The sequence below is a fragment of the Paramormyrops kingsleyae genome, chromosome 11 (assembly GCF_048594095.1).
Source record: "Paramormyrops kingsleyae isolate MSU_618 chromosome 11, PKINGS_0.4, whole genome shotgun sequence".
NCBI classification, from domain to species: Eukaryota; Metazoa; Chordata; class Actinopteri; order Osteoglossiformes; family Mormyridae; genus Paramormyrops; species Paramormyrops kingsleyae.
The window spans coordinates 21551906-21558939 of record NC_132807.1 but is presented as its reverse complement, the minus strand read 5'-3'; positions in this window follow the sequence as shown (position 1 = coordinate 21558939).

The following is a 7034-nucleotide window of genomic DNA, read 5'->3' as shown; positions in this document are numbered from 1 at the left end:
GGCCCCCACCAATCAGACTGCAGTCTCCTTCTGAAGCTCAGCCTCGGCGGGTGGCCGATGTCAAGTGAAGGTTAGCCAGCCTAACTGGAGAACCTGCAATTTCCACGACCTGAAATATCTCTTGTCACCTCGCTTCAAAAGACACAAGCATGGAAACTAATTTGGGCGCAGAGCTATAACATGGTCGATAAACTGTATGAAGACGGTGTTAACACTAGCTTGGGCTGTTCATTTTGCTGTTAGTCCAAAAGAACCTCAGATTATAAAGTAATTGGGTGCAGAACACCAAAGACCCGATCGTGGCTTGCTTTGAACGTGAAGGTTTATCTTCGTTTTACTATCCCAGAATTCCCCAGTGCAGTCCTGAAGGCCCATGTTAATTCTCAAGCTCACCAAGCTCACCCAGTTCAAACTGGGGAAATGTGCGAACACATGGATGTGGAACAAACCAGAAAAAAGAAACAGCACCCTCTGTCTGCAGAGACATTTATTGCAGTTTTCCATGATGCTCAGCCACATCTTTATGGGCCTGTGAGGTTTATTGTTCTATTTAAAAATTGTATTTGTCTCTGTAAATACCAGTCTGAGTTCCTTTTTTAGAATCACTGATTAAAAGATAAGCTTTAATTGGATAATGATTCACAGACTCAATCTGTACCCGACGCATGATATTTTTCCGTGGGCTTCAGAATAAATAAAAAATATTCAAAGGAAATGCTAGCTGGAGAATCTGCTTACAGCTAGTTAATGCGTTTATGTACCCCCATGGGATACCTTTTAATCACTGAGCTTATTTTTGCTGTTGATTTTTTTTAGCTTGAAAGTTGGAGTCGGCAAAGTGATTTCACTGTTGGGCCCCTGAACGAGGCCCTTTTTGGATAAAAGCATTTGTTTACCATTGGGGAATAAACCTTTGAGTGCGGTAAAGAAGGCCGGCTGCAGCTCGATGCTGGAGTTTTATTTCCACATGATCTGCAGGCACACAATGGAAATTATTTTAATGAAATTAGCTAAGATGTCATTCATGTGTGAGGACATCAGTGCTGTGGTGGATTAGAAGATACATTCTGCTTTTGAGTATCACACATGTTCTATCCATCTTTCATACAAGTTTAGAAACACAGAATAATGAACAATGGTGGGCAATATACAAACCCAGATGAGAGAGGTTCAGATTCAAGAGTTTATTGTCATGGTAAATAGTCGATTGCACTATAAAACTCTGAAGTGTCCTGTCAGCCATCCCTAAACAAATCAAAAACAAATACAAATTGGGGTGTTTCAGTAATACATTAAATATGAATACAATTACCACAATAAATATGTAAACATTGTGCAATGTAAACACAATGCAAGTGTTATGAGTATCCAGATGTGGTTAACATGGGTAAAAAGTACTACACTGATCAGGCAGATTAACATTTCAGCTAAGGGTCCCCAGGGGTTCAAGATAGAGGGTGATGAGAAACACATTCTGACCATGCATATCGGGGCTGCGTGTGGCTAAGCAGCTTTGGCTGCTGTCCTTCCATCAGAAGGTCATTGGTTCAAGTCCCAGGGTTGATGAGCTGATGTCACCATATGGTCCTCAAGCAAGTGCCTTAAGCCCAATTTCCTGAATGTGTAAGTGACTTTTGAACAAAAGTAAAGCATAATCAGTTAAAACACTTTAGTCAAGCAGGTAGATTTATAATTAGGTAGACAGACTGTGGTCTTGTGGGTACACAAACAGGCTAAATGCACCAGAGATTTAGACCAGAGTGAACCAGGCCAACATCCCTGATACAGGCAAGGTGATGGCAGCTTCTGTGTGACACATTAACTACCCATAATGAGAAATGACATGGTATCACTGCGATCGCGAGCCAAACCCAAACCGTCCTGCATTCCTGTGTCACTGTGGCCCCCATCCAGGTCTCCTCAATGGCCCCCCTGTCCTTTGCAGGCAGCCAAATTCTAACACTTTCTAAACCGCGCGTACCGCATCTAAATTTAACACGCAGGTGATAATGGTCTGCAATTACAGGAAGGGTCATTGGGGATTGCTTTCATTGTTGTTTCGTAAGTTAGATATTAATAGTTTTATATTATTTTAGGCCTGTATTCTTCTGTTTCAGAAATATTTTTTCAGTAACTAATTGCATCTAAACTTTGATGACATATTTCAAGAAGTAAATATAAAAACTGTGTTTTGACAGGGCAAGTGTTTTGAGTAGTCAGGCTGTACATGTATGTTGGGAGGGTGCTGTGACTAGCAGATTGGGACAGTGTGCCCTTGATCAGAAGGTCACTTGGTTCAAATCCCAGGGTCAGCAGAGTGATTTCTCCATTGGGCTCTTAAGCAAGGCCCTTACTCCCCAATTGCCCCAGAGATTATCTCTCCCTGCTTTCTTAAAAAACAATGTATGTCACTTTGGATGTAAGTGTCTGATTAATAAATAAAATGTAAAATGATCAGCATGGAAGGGGGTCATGTTGAGGTTTAGCTTTGCTCTGCTCTTTCTCTGTGGCTTGCGGTTTGCTGTATGGAATCAAATCTTTTTCGTTCCACACAGCTGTTCACCCTACATGTTCCCCTGCCCCGCTGGGTCGGTGGCCCAGAGACTCACGGGCACAGCTGCCGTGGAGTGATGATGATGATGATGATGTCAGAGGTTTGGCACCAAAGCCTTTCCAGCTAGTGACAGGTGATGGAGCCTTTAGGCTAAGACCACAATCTGCACGGCTGCTCTCCCTCTAACTAGCAGTGGTAATCCACACCCATTTCCCAGAATCACCTTGGAGTAAATCTGCTCTTCCTGTACATATCAATGTTTGTAAAAACTAAAAACCTTTGGCATCACATCTAGGGTGTCCCCTCTCTCATGCTGTGTGATTCCTGGAATAAGCTTCAGACTCACTGCAACTCTATACAGGGAAAGCGGTGTGATGGATGGATGGATGGATGGATTGGTGCATGGATGGATGGATGGATACCCAAATCTGTGCATTGGCTTTAAACTCTAATAACCTCCATTATAATTAATAACTCAATGATTTAATACAGACATTCCATTGCTGTTGACGTCACTGTGCCTCACACAGCCGCGATTTCCATTGAAATGTGTTGCCCTTTATTGCCGTTTAAGTGAGTTTAACTTCTGTGTATTTCTCTCAGGACTCCTCTGACGTCTTGAACGCGATTTTATTCCCTGTGAAAGCGATGAGGAGCGCCGAATGGCATGGTGTGCCTGAACAAACAATGCAATGTTTCACCGAGACACGTCGCGAAGCGCGGGGGAGAACACAATGTGATATTAATTTTCTGACGGGTCTGACAGCAGCTGGGTAAGGAGGCTCTTTTAGGTGAACGGCAGGCTTTTATTTTCTCAGACAACTGCAGCCCTCGAGTGTAAGAGAAGGAAAGTCCCTGACAGCTTGTTCTGTACCAACCTATGATGTACCTGTGATCTTTTTCCCAAATGTCGGAGGGCAGTGTCAGAACTTCTCCTCCGTGGAACATCCTATTCTTTAGGAGAACTATTGACCAAATTGAGAAAGATAGATTTTAGACAGACAGACACATGGTCTTACGTATTCTCTGTTGGCCACGTTCTTGTCCCCACTGATAGACACTGCGCTCCCTTTCCCAAACCATTAGCCCCACATAAATAGACCAGACCTATCCGTTATTGCATTAAGAAGTTTGACAGTGGCTTGTCCTTTGATAATCTTACCCAGCTGCTAATCTGAATAGACTCGCTGGTCTGTGTTAGGGAAGGCTGATGTCAAATACAGTTAAGTCTATCCTGGAAAGATGTTACTTTTGACTGTTGGAAAGGTAGAATTTTTTTTTAGCATTTATTTTAAAGTAATGTAGCGCATCGGAGGCCAGTGGCCTGGTTTTCCTGATGTGTGACATCTCAGCATCATTGCCCCCTGAAATCCTTTATAAAAGTTCCACTTCACCTTGCAGGAAGGAGTCAGCACTGGTGTACAGGAGGGCTAGCTTGGGGATTGAGTATTTTAATCCAGATTCTAAAGGTTAGAGTTTTATGGGTCTTCGGGTATTCATTCTGGATCTGTGCCATATAGACTTATTTTTGCACTTGACTGTGTTTTTAAGATTGGCGGGAAAATTCCTCGAAAATTATTATTGCCCTAGATTTGATATCTGTTCCGTGACAAAGCACCCTGACAGCTAGGCAGAGGAGAGCGGCATGATTCACCGCTGACGTGAAGATCTGTTACTCAAGAGTACTTGGAGGCTTAACGGTCTTAATTAAAATGTTATTTCTTGCATTTGATTACAAAAAGGGTTTTTAAAAGACGCCTTTGTTTGGTAACAGAACTTTAATTGGAGATTCTATAAAACTGGCAGTTATAAAATATACGGATGCCAGTGACAGGGCAGTTCCATAGATTTCTCTAATAACAAGAAAGGTGTTATCAGTTTGGCTCTGCTACACAATAGCTGATAATTTGCATAAATAGATTACCTGTATAATAATTCTATAAAAGACCATTTCAGTAGTACAATGATTTATTTTATTGACCGTAACCAAAAGCTGCTTTTCTTTCTCAGGAGTTGGATTCATCTCCACTCCGTGCTGCATCTCCGTCTCCATGGTAACAGACAGCTTTCCTTCATACCGGTCCTCATGGCTCTCGCGTGTGGGAGCGTGTCCGCGGCACTGCGGCGAGGTGCCCCTCACCGGCTCGCCCCCCCCCTCACCGGCTCGCCCCCCCCCCCTCACTCCCACGCGTCACGCTGCAGACCGTACCTGCGGCTGATTTTTACTGAGCCTACTCAATGAAAGCTCGATTTCACGCCTCTCTGGTTCAAATGGTCCCAGATGTAGGTGTGTGGATGTGGAGGGAGGGGGGTGGGTTTGGGGGAGGACCACCTTCTGCTGCCCCCACCTCCACCTCCTCCGGCGAGGCCGTACCCAGAATCCCACACCTGCTCCCCTCACCCACCATGCGAGCATTTCTGATGTGTGGAGAGACTGAGTTACACACGGTGGCCTGATGCACAGGATGTACTATAGTTTGCCAGAGTAGGCTGCTTACTACTGCTGTCCTCACTTCCTAACTGTGAAAATCACTCATTTACAAAATACATATAATTACGGTATAGTCATCGGCTCCCTAGTAGAACCATGTACAACCAATTGCTTGTATCACAACAGAGATTTTGGAAAAGTAATTATGTGGTTATATAGTGTATTGCCTCTAACACCCCCCTACATGTCGCTGCCCCCCCCGTCTGTGGTCTAATGTATTAACTACCAGACACCACATCCCTTTAAGTAAGACCAGATCCCTTTAAGTTAGACTGCCATAGCTTGCATCCCAGGAGGGCTGTGATATCAGGGGTTTTGATCTGTTGCCTTTCAGGAACCATGGTTCCTCAACAGTTATGGCAGCTGCTGCTGCTTAGATCTCATAATGATCCTCCAAATCTCCCCTTAACCCCCACCAGCCTGCTTCGTCCCGCACCCCACTCAGTCAGACCTTTTTGTGGCCCATGGAGAGGGGTGCCATGGGAGGGGGGGGGGGGTTAGCATGATTCCAAGGGCCTTTGAATGACAGGGGCCCTGAAAAACATTATTAAATTGGTCTGGGTTGGGGGTCCAATATGAAATGCTTGCATGGGGCCCAAAATCTCTAATGCCCCCCCCCCTGCCTACAGACCCCACACTATGCAGCCATCTATCTTCCTCAGTTCAGCACCCCCCCGGGTTTACACTAATACCTTGACTCCCGCTGACTGCTCTATTTAAACTTGAGTCATAATTACACAGGACGATGGAAACGAAACAATCTACACAATGCTAGGAAATGGAGGTATATTTAGGCTCTTTATTGAATAAGCCGCAGTAAATCAAGCAGTATTTCATTGTACAGCCTCGTCTCTCCTCTGCTTGCGCTTGAAGGACACGAGGTGCCACAGTCTCAAGTGTTACTCATGTGAGGTACAGTGTTCTCATCAGCTACTGGCCAGCCAAGCCCCCTCGTGCCCCCGCACATTAAGCCCGAAATATCCCGGTGTTAACCAGCACACCAAACGGCAGCCTGAACCCAAGTCTGCCCATATCAGTGTTTCATCCATTACATGTCAGGTTCTTGCCATGGGTTCCTTGCAGAATCTCAGTTTAGTTATTGTGGGCAGAGTGTCGGGCATCTGACCTTTCTCCTGTTGCCATGGCCACAAAGCACGGGGACAGCAAACCATCCTGCATTGTTGTGACACCAGAGGTGTTGCTCCCTGCCTCTTTGGCTGGCTCTGCCGGGTATCCCTGTTCCACTTTAGTGGAGCTGCTGAAAGATTGCTCCCAAACAGCCCCTCCTTCCTTATTATCGGAGGTGTCCTCTGGAAGCCTTTTCAGGAATCACACAGCTAGAGAACTTTCCTGAAAGCCATGTCAACTCCTTACACTCGTAAAAGCAGCATAATAATGGGGGGGGGGGGCTTTTTAGACCATTCTAGTAGCGTTCTCAGCTCGCTCCTTTCCACGTCGGTATTGATTTTGATTATTTTTCGAGAAGTTGCCTCAGCATAGGTGAAATTTCAGTATCTGCCTGGTGTCAGCACACTTGGTGGGGGAGCTGCCTTTTTCTCCTGGAGAATTTCCCATTTCTGCAGAAGAAGTTTACTCAAGAAAACAACTGGAAGGTTATTCACCGCACCCAAGGACCTGTAGGAACATATGAGTAACGCTCCTCCATTTAAAGTCACGTTTCCTTCTCAGTAACTCACTTAATCTCGCTGAACGATCATCTTTTAACGCTGAAAGCTCTTCCACGTAATCAAAAAACGCCAAGTAAACTCAGCAGTAATTAGATGGAAAGAATTTAGAAGGAATAGTCGGCGTTCGGGTTAATGATGCCATTTTTATCCGCGGTGCAGTAACGGAGGCACGTGTGAGCCATTTTTCCCAGGATTCTCCAGCAGCTGGGGTCCATGGCCATGTGACCTATTGAATGGTGAGTGTGTAAGTGGTGCTGTCAACACAAGGACATAAATAAAGCTAAAGATAGGGCCACGTTGC